Genomic DNA, 22,476 nt, shown 5'->3' on the forward strand with positions numbered 1-22,476 from the left:
GAATGGGTGTTGGACCTTATCAAATGCTTTCTCTGCATCTATTGATATGATCATGTGGTTTTTATTTTTCTTGTTATTGATGTTGTGTATTATGTTGATAGATTTACGGATGTTAAACCAGCCTTGCATTCCTGGGATGAAACCTACTTGATCGTAGTGGATGATCTTTTTAACGAGGCATTGAATCCTATTTGCCAGGATTTTGTTGAGGATCTTTGCATCTGCATTCATCAGTGATATTGGTCTGTAATTTTCTTTTTTCGTAGCATCTCTGTCTGGTTTAGGTATCAAGGTGATGTTGGCTTCATAAAAGCTATTTGGAAGTGTTTCTGTTGTTCAATTTCATGAAAGAGTCTTGCCAAGATTGGCAGTAGTTCCTCTTGGAAAGTTTGAAAGAATTCATTAGTGAATCCATCTGGACCTGGGCTTTTGTTTTTCGGCAGACATTTGATTACTGTTTTAATTTCATCAATGGTGATGGGGGTGTTTAGATATGCTACATCCTCTTCCTTCAACCATGGAAGATTATAAGAGTCCAAGAATTTATCCATTTCTTCCAGGTTCTCATTTTTAGTGGCGTAGAGTTTTTCAAAGTAGTTTCTGATTACCCTTTGAATCTCTGTCATATCAGTAGTGATCTCTCCTTTTTCATTCCTGATACGAGTTATCAAGTTTCTCTCTCTCTTTCTTTGTTAGGTTTGCCAGTGGTCTATCAATCTTGTTTATTTTTTCAAAGAACCAACTTCTGCTTTCGTTGATCTTTCGGATTGTTTTTTGAGTTTCCACTTCGTTGATTTCTGCTCTCAGCTTTGTTATTTCCTTCTGTCTTCCTATTCTTGGGTCCTTTTGTTGAGCACTTTCTAGTTCTATTAGCTGTGTCATTAGGCTACTCAGGTAAGCCCCTTCTTCCTTCCTGATGTGTGCTTGAAAAGCTATAAATTTTCCTCTCAGTACTGCTTTTGCTGTGTCCCATAAGTTCTGATAGTTTGTGTCTTTATTGTCATTTGTTTCCAGGAACCTTTTGATTTCCTCCTTGATTTCATCTCAGACCCACTGGTTATTGAGCATGAGGCTGTTTAACTTCCAGGTGTTAAAGTGTTTCTTCTGAGTCCCTTTGGAGTTTACAAATAATTTCAGAGCCTTGTGGTCAGCGAAGGTAGTCTGCAAAATTTCTATCCTCTTGATCTTATGGAGGTATGTTTTATGTGCCAGCATGTAGTCTATCCTGGAGAATGTCCCATGTACATTGGAGAAGAATGTGTATCCAGGTTTCTGGGGATGGAGTGTCCTATATATATCCACTAGGCCTCTTTCTTCCATTTCTCTCCTCAGGTCTAGTATATTCTTGTTGGGTTTCAGTCTGGTTGACCTGTCCAGTGTTGACAAAGTCGTGTTAAGGTCCCCCACAATTATTGTGTTGTTGTTGATATTATTTTTCAGATTTGTCAACAGTTGTATTAAATATTTTGCTGGCCCCTCATTCGGTGCATATATGTTTAGGAGAGTGAATTCTTCCTGCTCTACGTACCCCTTGATTAATATAAAATGTCCGTCTTTGTCCCTTACAACTTTCCTGAGTATAAAGTTTGCATTATCTGATATTAGTATGGCCACTCCAGCTTTTTTATGGGTGTTGTTTGCTTGGATAATTTTTCTCCAGCCTTTTATTTTGAGTCTATGTTTGTTCTGACTATTCAGGTGCGTTTCTTGTAGGCAGCAGAAGGTTGGATTGAGTTTTTTGATCCATTTAGCCACTCTGTGTCTCTTAACTGGTGCATTTAGTCCATTGACGTTGAGAGAAAGAATTGTCCTGGGATTTAACGCCATCTTTATTTCAAAATTTGGTGTGTCTTTTGGGTAGTCTTGTCTTAGATTAGGTCTTTCAGTTTTTCTCTTAAGACTGGTTTTGTGTCTGTGAAGTTTCTGAGCTGTTTTTTGTCTGTGAAACCATGTATTCTTTCGTCAAACCGGAAAGTGAGTTTTGCTGGGTATAGTATTCTGGGTGAAGCATTCATTTCATTCAGTCTTGTCACAATATCCCACACTGCTTTCTGGCATTGAGTGTTTCTGGTGACAGGTCTGCTGTAAATCTCAGGGAAGCTTGCTTGAACGTGATTTCCCCTTTTGATCTTGCTGTTTTCAGAATTCTGTCTCTATCTGTGGGATTTGTCATTGTGACTAGGATGTGTCTTGGGGTGGTTTTTCTGGGGTCTCTTTTGGTTGGTACTCTTCGGGCATGCAGGATTTGATCACATATATTCTTTAGCTCTGGAAGTTTCTCTTTAATGATGTTCTTGACCATTGATTCTTCCTGGAAATTTTCTTCCTGGGTCTCTGGGACTCCAATGATTCTTAAGTTGTTTCTGTTGATCTTATCATAGACTTCTATTTTCATCTGTTCCCATTCTTTGACTAATTTTTCCATTGTCTGCTCATTTGCTTTATATTTTTTTGTCTAATCTCTCCTGCTGTATGGAATTGTTATGTATCTCCTCTTCCACAGCACCAAGTCTATTCTCAGCTTCTGATACCCTGTCCCAGAGCTTATCCATTTTGTCATTCACTTCGTTTACTGACTTTTTCAGTCCTGTTAGTTGACATGTTATTTCAGTTTGGAGTTTTGTGATTTCTGTCTTCATATTTTCTTGGTTCCTATTAGTGTTCTGTTCAACTCGATCCATGGTTTCTTGGAGATCTTTGAGCATCTTCCATATTGCTAGTCTAAAGTCCTTATCTGAGAGGTTGATTAGTTGGTCAGTCATTATCTGTTCCTCAGAATTGTCATCTTCATTCTCTATGTCTGATGCTGGCCTGCGTTGTTTCCCCATTGTCACACTTGTATTGCGGGTTTTTCTACGTGTTGTGGTGGTATTCATTGTCTATATGATGCAGGCAGCACACTCCTCTGGCTCCTCCCTTTCTGGATGGGCTGACTTGCCTCTAAAAGAGGGGAGTCCTCCCTGGATGAAGCCTCACACTGAGTCAAATCTTAGGTCCGAGCATGCAACAGAGAAGACAGTCCGGAGAGAAATGTTTGCTTCTGTGATATAGCGCCATTCTTAGTGTGATTTTTCCTTCTTGTTGCAATGGTGTTCTTTCCTTAGAAAGAGTGCACGGCCGCGTAGCGAAGTGGAGCAGCCATGCTCCGCTGGAGCCTTTTTTTGCCCCACTCGCAAGAGTTTCACGCAAGAGGACAGTAGACAGACATAGACAGGTCACACTCACAGTTTTTCACAGTTGGGCCCCACTGGGCCGGTGTACTTTCACGGATTTTCCCCGCCTGGTGTCACACACAGGGAGCCGGCTTTTGCAAAGCCTTGCCGGTTTTCTGTTCATTTTCTTCTATCTAAAAATCACTGGAATTTTTTCCCTCATTGCTGGTGTCTTTGGAATCATCTTATGATAAAAATTCTTACAGCTTGGGGCCCCAGGGCGCCTCCCACCCCTACCGAAGACTGCTCTAGTGCTCTCCAGCTCCTCGCGCTGCCCAGAAATGCCACCACCTCGGGCCCTGCCCACCCCAGGGACCCCGGCCTGGCTGTGCGCGCGCTCAGGACTCCGCACATGCCCGAAAGGAACATTCCCACTCGCCCCGCATGCCTTAAGAGCCCTGGTGCTCCGCCCGCTGCCCTTGCTGCTGCTGCCTCTGGCTGCCTCTTGCTGCTCCTGTCTGCTTCTGGCTGCTCCTGGCAGCTCCTGGTCGTGACTCGTTTCCCTCCTCGCTGCCTTCCTGTCCCTGTTCCCCTCCAGGACCGGGCTCAACCGACAGAGCCTGACTCCTCCTCTCCTTACTCCCTGCGGGCGCTCAGTGCCCTCCGAAGTGATCAGGGATGACTCGGAGATTAACTCGGGTAATGAGATCCAGAGCCTAGGAGTTGGTCGCCGCTCCTGCTGGGAGGCTTTAGTGACCAGGCAAGGCTGGCCCTGGCCTTGAGAAGGGTTGGCACAGAGGAGGAAACACATGTGTGCTTGGCATGACCTCAGCCTCACTCATGGCCATGGCTTCACTCTATTCCTCTAGGCCCAACAGCTGGTGGCTCCCTGGCCATCGGGAGGGATTGAGCCACCGTGTCACACAAGCTAGCACCAGTTGTTCTCACTTATTGGGGTATTTAGAATAGCATGGCAAAGAAATGGAAGGAATCGAGGTGGGCAAACCTTTGGCCCAAGATTTCTGAAAGGAATGACCAGGAAAGGAGAGAGATGAAGGCGAGGCCTAAGAAAAAGCAGGCAGGAGGGAACGCAACATAGAGGCGAGTGTCAGGGACTTGAGGCACATGGTGTTGTGATGAGACAACAACAGTCTTCCTAGCATGGGAGCCAAACTAGGACGAAACTTAAAAATAGACCTTGTATAGATGGGTATGGGAGGGTGGGAGAGAACCTGGGGCCATTGTGCGAGGTGAGAGGGAGATGCCACGAGTGCTGACATTCGTGTTTGGGTTATGCCCTATTGGCAGCTTTGTAAACCATCATGTATAATTTACAAAAATGGTAAAATTAAAAAAAAAGCTAAACTTAGAGAATCACGCTCTGAATAATTTAATCAGAATGGAATCTCCTTTTCTCCTCATTTTCGTACTCTAGAGTGCTAAGAACAGCAATTAAGTTAATGCCCAAATAAGGAAGTTGGGAGGAGAGGTTTCCAAATCTATAACGATTTCTATTGAATGCCTTAAGATTTCAGCCTCCATCTTGAATATTTCCTCCTTGACTAGATCACCAAATTTTTTTTCCTTAAAAACCCTCCCAATTTGTTGTTGTTGTTGTTGTGTTTCGGGGTTACATCCAGCAGCGCTCAGGGGTTACTCCTAGCTCTATGCTCAGAAATCCCTACTGGCAGGCTCGTGGAACCATATGGGATGCCGGGATTGGAACCACCATCCTTCTGCATCTAAACGCCCTACCACTGTGCTATCTCTCTGGCACCTAGATCCCCAAATTCTATCCTTCCTTGAAGCATGGACCTGCCTTCTCCAGCACAGAGCCTAAGTGGGACCAGCCTCCCATCTGCCAGCTGTAGTCATTGAGCACATGATGATAATGATTGGTTCACATACTGTGCTCAGCATTGAATGTCCTCATTTTCTGATTGTAAACAAATGCCACCTTTTTTCACACTGACACTCTTTTAGTGCTTACTGTTTAATCTCCATAAGAGATATAAATTTGAAAAGGCTGGATAGTCAACTCAAAACTTGCCCAGTTGGAGAGGGAATTGGCACTTCCTTGCTTTACAAACCTTTGTTTTGATTTTTCCCCTTTAACAGAAAATGAAAATGGTGAATAAAACCAAACCACCCGTCCATACAGAAACCTGGCCAATGTAAGTGAAAGCTTTCAATTAGATTTGTGTTACTTGCTAGGTTATTTCATGTGGGATTCTTTTTTTCTCATCCGCACCTGAACTCTTCATTCGATATCAGAAAGTAGGAATTTCATTTGAAGTTGTTTAAGAAGGACTATTCTTTATGTAACTAGTAAAGTCTTCAATTACATTTGTGAACAGTCACTTTTAAATGGATTCAGAACTGAATTTCCTAACATGGAGGATTCAGACATGGTGGAGGTCCCACATTGTGTTAAAGTTTATTTATGGACTGGCCAGGTGGAGCATGGGTTTAAACTCTTGAACTACATTGTCCCCTAGCTCCCCAAGTCCTTGTGAGGTGGGAGATTTCCCTGAGCAGCACCTCAAAGCCAAAACAGACCAGCTTACTTAGAGAGAGACACTAGGGTATGACAGTTCATAGTTTGTGGTCCCCAAAACAAAAATTATAGAACCATTAAGGAAATAGAAGAGAAGTAATTACTGAAAACCCAATGTTAACACTGTCATACAGATTGATTTTACATCAACTATTCCTTATAGTTTATCTTAAGATCTGATACTTACACATGATCATAAGGCAAATTTTTGTGAATTTCAGGTCTGAAGAGGAAATCCTATCTGACAAAGTTGTAAGTGGTAAATTTCTATGGTGAAATTAACAAATTATTTCCTTTAATCAAGATTGAGTTTACTAGTAAATTTGTAAAATTTGAAGGGATTAGCTAAATATCTTGTCAGATGGCCATGCTATTGATTGAGACTCAGTCCTATTGGAATAGACGTTTAATGTGTAAGCTTTCATACTATGTGAAAGCTGATGTCTATTCTATTTCTTCATTAACTTTGAAATGACATTTCATCTCAGGACTTTCTATGTTCAAAGGAGTCCTATGATTTCCTTCAAGCTATGAATCCCTTTCTGTGAAATGAAGTCTATATCACCCTTATTCACCTTTACTTAAAATAGGCCTGTGTTTGACATTTGTCAACTTCCTTTCTGATTTAATATAAAATCTGTGTGAATGAAGATAGACCATTTTTTTACTTGGGGACCATGGTTTACAAAATATCTATTTCCATGGCATCTGAATAATAGTGATAACTGACTTCATTTCCAAGTTGTATTCTTCCTTTTGTTTTGTTGTTGTTGTGTTTTTTTGCTTATTTACTGCTAGGACTTTAAATACTATGGTGAATATTAGTGGAGAACATGGCCATCTTTGCATTGTTCCTAATCTCTGAAGGTTTTTGATTTTCATCATTGTGCATAATATTGGCTGTGGTTTTATTTTAAATGACTGGTACTCTTTTAATTTTCCTTCCACTCTTTTTTAAGTGAGGAGTTTTACCATGAATAGATGTTGGATTTTATCCAAACTTTCTCTATCAATTTTTAAAATAATATGTATTTTTTACAAATATAATAAATATAATATGCCAAAAGGAAATTCTTAATATATGATAATAATAATTATTATTCTTTGATTTCCTCATTGATTCAGCAAAATTTTGTTCTCTTTTCAAGTGTTGGACCACTCTCCATCTTCTCTGATGATTAATTTCCATTTTTTTAGCCTTGGTCTGACTTCATTTGTTTTTCTTCTGCCCTAGTGTGTGGTCTATCCTGGAGAATGTTCCATGTGTACTAGAGAAGGATGTGTTCAGCTTTTTGAGGGTGGAGGACATTATATCTTTCATTTAATTCCAGTTCTTCCAATTCCTTATTTAGGTTTCTCATTTCTTTATTGATATTCCTGTCTGGCTGATCCAATGCTGAAAGTGAAGTATTGAAATCTGCCCTTGCTACTATCTTTTTGTCGTTGTGCTTTTGTGGTGCAGGAGAAATATCTTTCTAAAAATCTCTCTCTCTCTCTCTCTCTATATATATATATATATATATATGTACATATATTTAAATATATGTATGTATATATATACAGTTCACTGTATATTTGATAGAGTCAGGACCTCTGGATCCATTGATCATCAACTTGTATGTAATGACATGCATATTTCTTTTTTTTTTTTACATGCCTATTTCTTAATGACTTCCTTTAGGTTGAATGCTCTTAGGTCTATGTCCCTACCTTTTTTTCCGTCTACTGTTAACTTAAATTGTTATTTCCCTTTTTTTCATGGCTGAGTCTGTATTTATCCCAAAAATTTAACTGTTTTCCTATATTTGAGTTAGATATTGTTTCCAGATCCATTCAGCAACTCTATGCTATTTTTAATGGGCATTCAGAAAAACTGATATAAAGGACTGTGTTTCCATTTTTTTTTCACTGTGGTTTTTTGCTGTTGTTGTTGTTGTTTTTGTTCTTGTTGTAGTTTTGCAGTTAGTGCCTTGCCTTTTTCCAGGAAACCTTTAGTATTCCTTGCAAGGTTGGTGTACATGTAGTTGTCGATTGTCTAAAAAGGTGTTTAGTCACTCCTTTAAATCTGAATGACATCTTTTCTTCTTTATATTTTTTTGGTTTTTGGGTACACCTGGTGGTGCTCACTGGTTATTCCTGGCTCTATGCTCAGAAATCGCGCCAGGCAGGCACGGGGAACCATTTGGGATGTCGGTATTCGAAACACCATCCTGTATTTAAACTAATGCAAAGATACAGTGATGCAAATAACTCAAAACATCTTAAAATATGTGTGTTAGCTTTATTTGGTATAAAAGCACCTTCCTATTAAATTTGGATTACTCATCTATATACTTATATTTCCAGTCCAGTCTAATCACACCATCCTTTTGCATCCAAGGCAAACACCCTGCCTCCATGCTATCTCTCAGGCCCCAACTTTTTTTTCTGTTTTTGGTTTTTGGTGAATAACATTTTTTCAAGGTGAAGATTATGTTGAATACTCTTTCATTTGGTGCTTTGAACATGTTGTTCCCTTCTTTTCTAAAAAAGAGAATATTTTATTGATTTATTGATTGGTTTATGGGCCACATCCAGCAGTGCTCAGTGGTTACTCTTGGCTCTGCACTCAGAAATAGCCCCTGGTGGCTGGGGGATCATATGGAATGTCGGGAATTGAACCCGATCGCCTGCATGCAAAGCAAAAGCCCTACCACTGTGCTATGTCTTGGGCCCCATTCCCTTCTTTTATGAGCAGTCATTTGTGAATATTTCACCAGCTTCTCAGGTGCCTTTGAATAGGAATGGTAAATGCAGGAGCACAGGGTAAGTTACTGTGATAGCTCCTGAATGCACTAAGGAGATAAGTCCCAGCTTCCCTCCAGTACCTATGAAAAGCCAAGGCATGACAATTTTTGGTGCCCAAGATCAATTATGTAGTCAGTTCCCAATAAGTAGACTTAAGTCACGGTCTTGCAAATTTTCAGCATGTTCTAAAATAGCTTGCTCTACCTGCCCCCAAATCAGATGTTTTTATCAGTCATTAGACTGGACTGGAAATATAAGTATATAGATGTCTAATCCAAATTTAATAGGAAGGTGATTTTCTACCAAATAAAGCTAACACAGTGTCATTACATATTTTAAGATATTTTGAGTTATTTGCATCACTGTAGCTTTGCATTAGTTTAAATAAAGTAGAATCCATATAGATTCATAGCTTTACCTAAGCTATAGAAAATCAGAAAAGTAGTTTTGAGGAGAGACAAAATGCAATGCAGCTTTCTTAATATGTATACATGTAGCTTTTATTGTCCACTTAAAGTCATTTTCGACAAAAATTCCTTTGGGGAGTTTCTGGAAGGGATATTGCTATGCTCTTCAATGAAAGGATATTGCTCTGACCCTTTATAGCAAAACTTAAACCTGAGACCAGGGTCAGTAATAAACCATCTACCCCACAAAATCTGGATGAGTTTCTGGAACAGTATGCATATAGGTGTTGCGCATGAGGATAGATCTGTTTCTTCTCAACAGAGCCTCAAGTGTTCTATACCTGCAGACAGGTAGAATGGAAAAATACTTCATGAACTACTGATGCACAACTATCAACCATTATTTATAGTAGTATTTTCTATATTATATTTGAAATCAATGTGTTAAGCAGCAGTAATTGTTTTCATGGGCCAGCATCAGTCTCAGGTAAGTGGTTAAAAACCACGCCTCTAGAAAGCATTTAATTTGAGACAGGTAAGTTTCTCTGTCTATTGTGAGAGAACAGAGAAAGTGACTGAGGATAATAACTAGACATCAAATCATATGCAGAATGTACTTCAGAATAGTATACTGGTTTCCTACTTAGCCGTTTCAAGGTCCTGGTAGATTACAGACATAGAACATAGGGGGAAACACTTCTGTTTCTATTACCCTACATAGAAAGGAGTTTATATACTTGTATAAAGTTTTAAGAAACACTAAAAGTGCCATACATTCAACCATATTTTTCATAGCAAAGAGATCATTGAACTTTGTATTTTTAAACCATTTCAACAATTCTTATTACTGTCCATCATTCTGGTGTTTGCATGACAGGGTAAGGTTATCCACCTTCTCTAATCAGATAAACATTTTAACTATAAGTACATAGTTAACATCTGATATATTATCTTTAATATAGTCCCAGTTTATACATAGCAAAATGCATAACTTAATAATTTCTATTTAATATAGTATTCGATACTTAGAAATTTTGTTAAATACTCTGATTTTATTTCACAATAGAAATGAGGGATTTAAAATCATAATATAATAGAAGTTTGAATAACAATGATAGAGGATTACTAAGCAAGGGAAATACTAACACTTAGATGATTTGGAATAATTTTGAATTAGAGACCAATATACTAAGTTAGCCAAGATAAACATAGATAGAAACGTCCCTCCCTGCCCTACTTTTTTTCATCACCCCTGCAAGTAATTGGTGCATTTCTATGTAGGTTTCCACATTTTACATTCATTTCTAGAATGTTTCCAGATAATCTCAGGAGAACTTCTTTTTAAATTGCATGCTTTAGCTGTAGATTATAGACAGTGACTTCTTTCAGGTCTGTAATATGAGTGCATATTGCCCTCCCTATCTTAAAGAAAAACTACTATGCTTCAGTGTAGTTATTAGGCACTGACTATGTGAAGCATATGTTCAGGTAAAGTATCAAGATTGAAAGAAACTTAAAGACCATATGTGGCTTAAAGTCTATATGCTGTACTTGTACCCAAGCATGTGCAATACCAGAAGACTGATTCTCATGTACATTTTGTGGAAAACATCTATGACAACACATTCTACAGGGCCAAGGATACTTTTCTTGTCTTGTAAATTTAGTTCTGTGACTCTATAGTTAGGCCTTCTAATTCTTAATTATCTTTATTGGGGGGGGGCTTCTTGGAGAGCTCAGCAATCACTCCTGGCTCTGCCCTCAGAAATTCTCCTGGCAGTCTCAGGGAAAAATGTGGGATGCCGGGATTGAACCACCCTCTGTCCTGGGTCGGCTAAGTGCAAGGCAAATGCCCTCCAGCTGTGCTATCTCTCAGGCCCCGCTTTTTTACATTTTTATTTTATCTTATTTTTTGTCATTTTTACATTCAAACCACATAATTCATCAGTGAGATATATTCTCTTATTCTCATGGTAGTAGGTAGGTAGGACCAAGGAGCCTCGTTCAGAGGTATGGGAAAATGGTGCTATAGAGACTTCATCATCTGGGCACTGTATTAAAGTATGTTGAGACAGTATTGACAGACAGCCAGAGGCTTGATCTTCAGCATCCAGAGATATAACAAAAATAAGACCCTTGCTTTAGATGGAATTTTCTGAAAAATTGGCTTTTAAAGTGAGATGTCTTGAGTTCAATCTGCGCCTACCTTCATGTATAGATATTTATCGCCATGTAGCATGTTAGTGGAGGTAGTAGTGTCTTGTAGCTTCCTTGTGGACTTAAATCATTCTTAAGACTTGTCAGAATCACCACTATGAGTTAATAAAGAGAATTCCCATCTGACATGGACACCACAGCAGTTAACGAATGCTCAGCTTTTAAAACCTACTCCGTTGTTGAGTTAGGGCATCCTGGCACCCAGAAATCGCAACCCTGGTCTTTATTACAAGTATTAGTTATAGGAGCTGTGAACAGCATACAGTGAGTAGGGCTTTTGCCTTGCAGGAGGGCCAATCCCAGTTGATTCCCAGCCTCCCCTAGAGTCCCTAATCACTCACTAGAAGGCAGAAACTGGAATAACCTTTGACAAAGCCAGGTGTGGCCCCTAAACAAAAAATCAGATGCTTTGTGACATAGAATCATACTTGAGATTGAGGTTGCTAATACTTAAGAGGGACTAGGACTAGGAAGATTTTTATTATGAGATATTGAAGAAATGTCAAAGATATACCTGGGAGCTTCCTGGGAAACATGCCACTTGAAATGAGAAATAACTGCTAGACTTTGAACTTCTCAAAGTTCCTTCTTCCTACTCTGATTGTCATTAGAAACACAGACTTTTCCTAGACTTACTCTTGATTATTTTCTTTTGTGATTTGAGAAAAACAAATTATAAATTAAGGTGAACTCTACTATTATACCTAAATATCTCTAAAATTATACCTAAAAGTGGAGTCATTCTTAAAATGAGTTTTCAGAATATGTGTGAAGAGGGTAGCACTGTCAACTTTCATGAAAGCTGCTGTAATCTGCTAAAAGATTAAGGTCCTAAAATGCTTGAGGCCTTTGTTGTTATTATTTTGGGCCCTCACAGGGCACCAATATAACTTGGTTACTCCAGCTCTGTACTCAGGCCATTGCTCCTGATTTGCTTGAGATAATATGGGATGCCTGGGATTTAATCTAGGATAGTTGTAAAAGGCCAGTGCCTTACCCTCTGTGCTAACACACTGGCCACCTTTTGGTTGTCTCTTATAATCGCTTTCTGAGCCTATATGAAAAAAGTGATTATTAATGTACAATATGCAGGATGCAGGTCCATTTTTAGACATGGCTTGTTTTATACCATTTTAGAGTTTGGTTTATTTTTCATTATAATTTTACAAATTCTAATGAGGTTATATAGTAACTGGCTAACTAGTTATAATCGAGCCCTCCACTCCATTTCTATAATCTGAGCCCTAAAATTAAACACTTTGTACTGCACTTAGAATACAAATAAACACTTCTGAGTCATATAAATGAGAAATACACATTAAAGATGGTAATGCTAATTAATATTGTAGTATTTAAGCATGGTTCTTTGTGCAGATTTTCCTGACTATAACACATTTTTTTTAAATTTGTGATTGCTGAGATACTTATTTTTACTCCAAAGTATTCAGAAAGTTACTTTTGTGTTTTGTTTGTTTGTTGTTAGTTATATTGGGTTTTGGGCCCACACGTGGTGACGCTCATTGGTTACTCCTGGCTCTGTGCTCAGAAATCACTCCTGACTTGGGGGACCATATGGGATGTCAGGGAGTTGAACTGAGGTCTATCCTAGGTTGGTGCATGCAAGCAAATGCCTTACTGTTTGCACAACTGCTCTGCCCCCTGCCCCCGAATGTTAAGTTTTTTAAACAAGTCTTTTTTTTTTTTGTTTGTTTGTTTTTTTTTTTGTTTTTTTTTTTTTTTTGGGGCCACACCCGGTGACGCTCAGAGGTTACTCCTGGCTATGCGCTCAGAAGTCGCTCCTGGCTTGGGGTACCATATGGGGCGCCGGGGGATCGAACCGTGGTCCGTCCAAGGCTAGCGCAGGTAAGGCAGGCACCTTACCTCCAGCGCCACCGCCCGGCCCTTAAACAAGTCTTTAACTTCTTAAAGTCCTAGGCATTTCTGGCAGTACTTCTAGACATTGAGCAGACTATCGGCATGCACATTGAGCATCAAATTTTCTTAATTTTGGAAATATTGTGAGGATACTTTGTGGGGAACCTGACTCATTACATATGCATATCCTTTGCAATTGTTTTAAAAAGCAAATCATTTTTTGGGGTCGGAGAGATAGCACAGCGGTGTTTGCCTTGCAAGCAGCCAATCTAGAACTCAAGGTTGTTGGTTCCAGTCCTGGCATCCCATTTTGTCCCCCCTTGCCTGCCAAGAGCTATTTCTGAGCAGATATCCAGGAGAAATCACTGAGCACCACTGGGTGTGGCCCAGAAAACAAAAACAATGCAAATCATTTTTAAATGAATTAGCCTTTTCTTATGCTAATTCCATACCCCAAAATCAATTCTTTAATTATTTGAAAGAATTGTTTAAACAAGGGATCAGCATGCCAATACAGACTGTCTACTTTTGTAAATCAAGTTCTGTCACATCCACATCATCACTTCGATGATCATTACTGTTCAATTATGTATTTACATATTCTCTGGTGACTGACTACTGTGACAATAGTACAGAGCTAAGTATTTGACAGCAAAAAAACACATGGCCCCTGAAAGCAATACTTCATATTCTGCTAGTAATAGTCTGAGGATAGCTTTGCTTAATAACAAATAGCAATTTTTAACTATAATAATGAACCGTTTAAAAATTTTTGTCAAGGGCTCAGCAGACCACATGGATGCCAGGATCAAACCCAGGTCAGACAGATAGGCAAGGAAAAGCTCTCCCTATCTCTGCTGTTATCACTTCAGACCCTATTCTTATATGTTAGAATACTCTTGAGCAATATAAAGAAATAAATTATTGATAAAGGAAACAATATGTATTAGACTTGAGTAGTTTTGCCACACCAAGCAGTGTTCAGAAGTCATTTCTGATAGAGCTCAGGATACAGTGCCTGGAGCCAACCCAGACCTTCTGCCTGCAAGGCACGTTCCTGCCATCGCCCTAGCCCTTAAATGTAATCATATGAGTTAATCCTTAAAACACTTTGAATACACTATCTTGTACAAAAGAAAACATGCTCTGGCTCCATGGTTAAGAAATTTGGGGGGCTACAGAGAGTACAAGGGAGAGGGTATGGCTCGTTTCTGCCCATGGCTGAACTGGGTGGGTTTCCTCCCCATACTACAGATGGTCTCCGAGCAATGGCACAAATGGCCCCTGAGTACATAGCCAGGAGTAAGCCTTGTGCACTGCCAGATGGGATATTCTAAAAAAAAAAAAATAAGAAATGAATAAAAACTTTAGAACAGACAAAACTAATCTCAGTGAGCAAAAGAGGTTAGAATAGTTGTTACTGGTGTAATGTCCTGAAAAAAGAACTTGTGAGGAATTTTCGGGGCTAGGAGCTGATCAAGGAAAAGGATCAAGTTCTTGAAGAGATGCATAAGTAGAGAAAACACTTTACCATAAAGGTGAGAGCTTACAGTCATCTCCCCATTACCCCATTACTTCCCATTAAAAAGAGAGAAGGAGTCAAAGGAACAACTCCAAAGAGGGGGATCCACATTGGCATCTCTGAAAGTGGTACTTCTAGTTAGGTCAATCTATAACAAGAGTGGGAATCTCTGGGCTGGCGAGTGCCAGAAAGCAGTAATGACCTTGGATCTTAATGCACACACTGGACTGCTCAATGAACTCCAGGTGCTAGGCAGATTTATAGAGTAGGCAATCGAAGTAAAATCTGCTTGTTTCAGTTATTTCAGAGAATTGAGTGTTTAAAAGTTTGTGTTTGGCACTAGAAGATTTTTAGTGAACAGTTATCATCCTGCATTGAAAAAAAAAGTACTAGGTTCAAGTCCATCTTTTGTAGTTGATATAATACCTGAGAAATGTGTAGAGTGAGAATGTACTATGACAGAGCTCGGGTTACATAGGTGAATGCAAGTGTTTGAAACTCATTAAACCCTAAGATAGGAGCATTTTACTGAGAGACTGTAAATTGGGGTATACCTGTGTTTGCTAGAAAGCTTTCAGCTTTGCTTTATTTGAACTTTTCTCATGAAATATTAAAGATACCCTGTGATGATAGACTGAGAACATCTAGGGAACCAAATCACTGCCAGAAAACATGAGTCTTTTGAATGAGAAACTGTGAGGTTGTAGACACCTGATTCTGTAATCTTGTAACTAAAGATTGTGTGCTTGATGATTCCAGGGTGAGATCCTCTGCCAGCAGGGCTTTAGCCACAACATCATCTCTTGAATCCCCTGACAGAATCCCCTTATATGAAGGCCCTGTAGAATTCAAGAAAGGACGAGAGAGACAGCAACGTTATCTGATCTTGTATAATGATTTATTACTTGTTGGTAAGATCAAGTAAGTATAATGTACACAAGCATTCTACCATGGTATTCCTACTAAGTTTCTTCCCAGAACTTACTGTAAGAATGTCTGGAAGCAAATGTGTCCATGCCTAGCCAAGATCTGAGGTGAATTTCATGTTGTGTTTTTTTAGAAAATTTATTTCAACTGTTTGTTTATTCAAATATTGAAGTCCCTGCTGCATGGTGTGACATAAATTTGAGGGTTCAATGAAGAAAGAGACCCAAAGTCATACAGTTCTGACTTATTAGAGCATGATCCATGCTGGAAATCCATTTATTCCGTTAATGGATGGAATATTTAAAGAAAATGGATGGAAATCCATTATGCAGTAAGCTCTTCAGAAGGAAAGAGATTTACCTTTTGGTGAATTTTTTTTTAAATCTCATAGCAATAAGTACAAAACTAGAATCGAAGACCACTTGTTTTCTTAACTGCAAGTCATTTTTTGTGCTGAATATTTCTAGCATAAAAGTGATTTATCTGAAACCTGTGGTTATTTGTTTGAAACATTTTGAATTACAAAAACAAAAAATGTTTCTATATATATTGGCAGTCTGTGATGTTCTTTTACTCCATACTGAATGGCCTTTTCTCACAGAGGTCTGCTCTGTTTGGCACGTTTGTTTTTTGGTTTGGTTTTTGGTTTACAGACCCCTCCCGGGTGACACTCAGGGGTTACTACTGGCTATGTGCTCAGAAATCACTCCTAGCTTGGGGAACCATCTGGAATGCCCTGGCATCAATGCACAGTTTGTCCTAGGCTAACGCAGGCAAGGCAGATGCCTTACTGCTTATGCCACTGCTCTGGCCCCAATGCCACATTTGTTTTTGATAACTTTTTATATCAGTTTTTATAAACTGACAAGATCTTTATCCACTAATGCAATACTTACATAAGAAATTTAGTTCATGAAAGATTACTATGAGAATTTGCTATGTGAATTGGGAATATTAAAAAGTGTGAGTGACCTAAGTTACTCTAAGTGGAGATGGGACTTTAACAAAGCCTTTAAGACAGTATATTTGGGCCCGGAGAGATAGCACAGCGGTGTTTGCCTTGCAAGCAGCCGATCCAGGACCAAAGGTGTTTGGTTCGAATCCCGGTGTCCCATATGGTCCCCCGTGACTGCCAGGAGCTATTTCTTAGCAGGCAGCCAGGAGTAACCCCTGAGCACTGCCGGGTGTGGCCCAAAAACCAAAAAAAAAAAAAAAAAAAAAAAAGACAGTATATTTGAAGAGAAGATTTGAAGTGCTCATCCTTAGTCCTTAGTGTTTGTTATTGTTTGTTTTGGAGGCCATACCCTTCGGTGCTTAGGTTCCTCCTTGCTCATTCCAGACCCTCATCCTTATTATTTTCTTTTTTTAAACAGTGTGTTTAGAATGTGGTTCATGATTTTCAGTCTTACACTGTACACCACCATTCATTCAAAAACATTTGCCACAATCAATGCACCCCGTATCCCACCGGCCTTTTCTTTCTTTTTGAAAATAAATTTATTTAAAGAAAATGCATCACATAGTTGACACAACTGATCATTTGTTTCAAGATGACCAAAAACATAGTTATTAAAAAATTGAAAATAAAATGGAAAACTAAAGAAGGACAAAAAAGTTCAGTAGCGAATGTATTTGTGAAAATTATTGTATCACCAATGAACTCACTAAAGCAATAGCAAAAGGTTTAGTAAGCTCTTCTTCTATTTTTTTTAGGAATAAGAATTAAAAAAAAACAGTAAAAATGGTGTGAGAGTGGCAATTGTTGTTTGCATAGGCTCAGCAAAAGATGGGGAAAATAGAAAGGAAAACTTGGCCTAAATACAAGGTGACTTTACTCCTGAAGTATTCTGGCATAAGACCAAGTCTGGGCTCCAGGCATACTACATTGTCCTACCCCTGAGTCATTCTCTGTGTCCCAGTCAAATGTTTTCGTGCAATCACTGTTGTTGGTGTCAGGTTTCTGTAGTTAGAGATTCCGGTTTCTCTACATAGCCTACATCCAAGTCAGAATGATGGAGAGCATCCTCTAGTTTCACCTCACCGTTAGAGGGTAATGGGAAGAGCCCTGCCCTTAAAGCAGGTTGTTGCTGTAGCTTAGTCGTCTGGGTGTTAAAAAGAACCCTCTTTGGAATAAGTCGATGTCATGGCAGCAGTAGGATCCCCTGGTAGAGGTTTGCTTCCTGATGATGTTATAGACAACCTTGGTTGTTTCTGTAGATGGTATCCTTACAGCAATTGTGCACATATTTGGACTATTTTTCAGAAAACTGCTTTTATGTTCATTCTCATAGCAAGCATTCAGATAATATTGACAAATTCTTCCCTTTAATAAGGAACATTTCTTTCCTGAAACATGAAACAATTGAGGAAGGTAACATGTGATAGCATATGTCTTTCTTCTACTTCTCAATACTGGGTTGAGGATTTACCTGTATAATCCGTGAGTATTGGTCAGGAGATAGCTGGTGCCCTAGGTACTCCAAAGGAGCTTTTTATACAGGTCATTGTGCATAGAAATTCCAACAGAGACTCTGTAATAGCTGCTAGAACAGGACCAGGCATTAGGCAAACAATTACACACATATGTCAATATATACCATGCCTTCCCAGGATGGATAGTTCCAGTCTTCTATTGCCTAAATAGTTCTCAAGAAATAAGGTAACATTTAAGTAAAAATGTTTTATACAATCTATCCAAGAAGATCTACAGTGATTTGATTTAATAGTATTAACTTGAATCATCTTGTTCTGCTTCATAATTTGAAGAGAAAAAATAAGTGCATGGTGCCAGGACCAAACAGTCACATGAACATTGAATGGAAATAAAAAATGATCAGACCTAAACACTAAACGCAAAGTCAAAACAACAGAATCAAGATACCCAGTCTAGTGCTCGCTTCGGCAGCACATATACTAAAATTGGAACGATACAGAGAAGATTAGCATGGCCCCTGCGCAAGGATGACACACAAATTCGTGAAGCGTTCCATATTTAAAAAAAAAAAAAAGATACCCAGTCTAAAACAAGCTATACACAAAGGGGACCTGTTCCACTAGCAGTCCAGGAATCAAAGGAGGGAGGTGTGGGATGCATGCTGAGAATGGGTGGAGGAAGGACAGCACCGATGGTGGGAATAGCCTCAATTCACTGTCACTGTGTACCTTAAGTATAATGGGAAAGACTTGTAAATCACATCGGTCACAATAAAATTTTATAAAAATAAAATGCCATGGATGTCTTTACAGACATCATTGTGTATGAATTTTGACAATCTTTCTCATTCATTAACAGTGATTGTTTCCATTGCCTTATGTCTCTTTTGTTAAAGTTAGTCATTTATTTTCAGATTTCTTTATGTCTTTCACCTCATGTTAAGCTGAATCCCATGTACTTAAGCATTTCAGGCACATTGTGATTGGGATTTTTCTATATCTTTCTCTTTTTTGTTTCACATTTTGCTCATAAAATGAACAAATCTCTGGATTTTTGCAGTGATTCTTAAAGTGTCATGGTTTTTTTGTGACTTTTCTTAGTACACTTAAACTCATCTACCATGAACACAAAAATAACATACTACTGAAACACTAAAATATTGAAAGACTTTCCTCTATGATCAAGTGAACATAATGTTTTGTTGCTCTCCCCTCTATTTTACAATTTAGTATTGAAAGTCCTCTTAATAGCAAATAAGTAAGAAAGAGCTGTGAAGAATATCTATACTGGGAAAGTAGAGGTCAAACTAGAACTATTTGCATAGTACATAGTGATCTAAATATTTGTACATATCTTATGTAATATTTTCTGCTATATACATACCAGACATCAGATATATTTGCTCTACCGTGAATCTGTATCTTGTATTTTATGGGATATTTGTATTTTAGAGTGTATCATGTAGTTTGTTCTATCTGTAATGTCTTCTAATGAGTGTGCACACTCATTATTTTAGAAATAGGCAAAAAGAAAAAAAACAATCCCCCAAAAACAACAACTAAAACGTTTTGAATTCTAGGTAAGACACAACTGTGTCACCATCTCCGTGCTCTTTTTCACTTTCTAAATGCTGTTGGAGAATGCTCATTGTCAATACTCTGAATTGCAAGACTTTGAGGGGCTCTTCTAGGTGATGTAGCTTTGATTTCATTGGGGCTTTCAGGTCAAGAGACAAGTTGGTTTGAATATCCAAATTCTCAGGGAAGGGGAGAGGTGTTAGCGCAATATTGTCAGAAAGAAACTTCATTGCTGGATTAAAGCAGATTACCTTCTCAGTCCCCAAGATGAATATTACTTGTGTCAATTGCCTCTGACTTCTTTTTTACCCCCTTCGCTTTAGTCCCAGGCTCTGCTTTTAGACTGCAGTGTGTTTTTGGTTTGTGTTTTATACTAGTCAAAATACAAGGGGTGAACAAACTCTTTAAAAACAGAATGTGTACAGAATCTTTGCCTTTTAAAGTAATCAAGTGGAAAAGCATTGTAAAATCCCTTAATCCTAGATAAGTTGCATTAAAAGATGTGTGTATTTTGAAATATCTGTTTACTGACTTAATCTTCTTGGAAGGAAGCATGTTTTAAATAAACTGTGATTTCCTTTTAGCAGTAGCACATTTAAAATTGTTTTCTATCCTGAAGCCAAAGAGAGAGTACAGTGGGTAGGCCATTGCCTTGCACATGGCCAGGTGGGGTTTGATCAATTCCCTACACTTAGCATGGTCCCCCAAGTCTGCCAAGAGGAATTCTTCCTGAGTGGCAGAGCCAGGTGATCACCGGGTCTGACCCAGAAAACTACATGAATCAATCTAATTGAGTTTTTGATCCAAATGGAATGCTCAACATAGAGAACAATAAAACAGCCATTTCATGGCAATTTTCTGCATCAAGTCATGCATAAGAGTCAATGCAGCAGCTATTTCAAAGGCTACCTTAGACCCATTAAAGTGACTGTGCTTGACTACAAAATAATGACAAGGACTTGTTTTGCCTGATAACTGAAAATTACCCTCTTATCACAGAAGCTTTCATTACATTTAGAAAATCAAACAACAGAAAGTCTTGTTTGGTTTCTATCTTCCCAGATGCAACAATTTAAGATGAAATATAAAATTAAATTGTGCAACCTCTGGATGAGTACTTGCATAAAAGATGCCAGAGAGAACAACGTTGATGTGACCAAGACTTTAATCATCGAATGGCCCACGATCAATTATGTAGCCATGTTCAGGTAAGAACTGTAGCTTTCCCTGCATTAACATGTTGTACTGTTATGAAAGTTGATTTTTATAGTGTTTCTAGGATAGAGTAAAAAAGAGTTCGTCCATTTGTGTTATTCTCATTTTATAAAGGGAAGAATTTCATTCTGATTGAGCGTGAAACCTGTAACCTTTTAATATACCCACAGAGACATTTGTATGCCTCTGATTTGCCCAAAGAGCTCTTATACTGTGAAAATCCATGAATATGAAGAACTTTTGGAGAAATTTTTTGGCCAGTGACCTTTAACGGGGCCATAACTGGCCACAGATCAGGGCCTTCACTCTAGTATCTCCTTCCCTAATGCTTTACATCTGAGTTTTTCCCCCTTCTTTTCTTTCTGGGCCACACCCAGTCATGCTCAGGTTTTACCCCTGGCTATTCGCTCAAAAATCACTCCTGGCTTGGAGGACTTATGGGATATTTGGAGAATGAACAGCAGTCCTTCCTAGGTTAGTGCACGCAAGGCAAAAGCTCTACTGCCTGCACAACTATTCTGTCCCCTGTATCTGATCTTTTATGTTGATCTTTTTAAATTCTTGAGATAGAACTTCACTGAAACATATTACAAAGTAGTCATTTAGGTTGAAATAAATGTACTTCCAACTTTTCTAGAAGTCATTTATTCATTCAATTAATGTTACAAGATAATGGATTGCCTGAACTGTACACAAAGTTCTGATTTGGTAAGTAGGAGTTTATGACAGTCAGAAGTCAGTTTATTTTAAGGGATCAAGGATAGATTTGCAAGACTATATATTCCATGTCTGGGTTAAAGTTGGCAAAAACATGAATAGAAAATATTGGTGCCTTTATCTTGAACATGCTCACAGCATATTGATTCATCATGAGTATGCCCATTTTCAAACTTGTGATCTTAAACAACTGCACATTCTCAACCCATTCTAGCATTTGTATTTCTCTTAAAAAGTTGGTGCTTCAGTGGTAAGGCATTTGCCTTAGATGCAGAAGGACGGTGGTTTGAATCCTGGCATCCTATATGGTCCCCCGCGCCTGCCAGGAGCGATTTCTGAGCATGGAACCAGAATTAACCCCTGAGCGCTGCTGGGTGTGACCCAACCCCACCCCCCCAAAAAAAAAACCCCAAAACGAAAGAAAAAAAATGTGGTGCTTGTTCAGTTGTATGAGCACTAAGTAGTAATAAAAATAATTAAAGTTAAACACAAAATCCAAAGCCAATGAAAAAAGAATCGATAACCAATGTACAAGGAGCTAGACAAAGAGGGGACTACTTATACTAGCAGCCCGGGGTGGGGGGGGAGGGAAGGGAGGTTGTATATGGGATGCACGCTGGGAACAGGGGTAGAGGGAAGACAACTTTGGTGATGGGAATCCTCTGATTCAATGTTAATATGTAGCTAAAATATGACTATGAAAAATATGTAATCCACTTTGATCAAAATAAAAATTATTGGGGCCGGGCGGTGGCGCTGGAGGTAAGGTGCCTGCCTTACCTGCGCTAGCCTTGGATGGACCGCGGTTCAATCCCCCAGCATCCCATATGGTCCCCCAAGCCAGGAGCGACTTCTGAGTGCATAGCCAGGAGTAACCCTTGAGCGTCACCAGGTGTGGCCCAAAAACCAAAAAAATAAATAAATAAATAAAATAAATTAAAAAAATAAAAATTATTATTATAATAAATAAAATAAAAAAGCTGGTGTTTGTTATACGCACAGCCTATCTTTTGAGGGGTAACAAATATGGGCCACACCTACATTGTGCTGTTTAGGGTCTACTCCTGACAATATTCCAGTCTCTTTCTG

General features: G+C 38.8%; 1 non-coding gene across 1 annotated transcript; it reads left to right on the forward strand.

The window, feature by feature from the left end:
- Positions 1–18,333: 18,333 nt before the first annotated feature.
- On the forward strand, positions 18,334–18,440 carry LOC126025031 (U6 spliceosomal RNA). The gene has a single exon (XR_007501082.1). It is a non-coding gene; the product is annotated as a U6 spliceosomal RNA (small nuclear RNA).
- Positions 18,441–22,476: the final 4,036 nt, after the last annotated feature.

The sequence above is a fragment of the Suncus etruscus genome, chromosome 12, assembly GCF_024139225.1.
Source record: "Suncus etruscus isolate mSunEtr1 chromosome 12, mSunEtr1.pri.cur, whole genome shotgun sequence".
NCBI classification, from domain to species: domain Eukaryota; kingdom Metazoa; phylum Chordata; class Mammalia; order Eulipotyphla; family Soricidae; genus Suncus; species Suncus etruscus.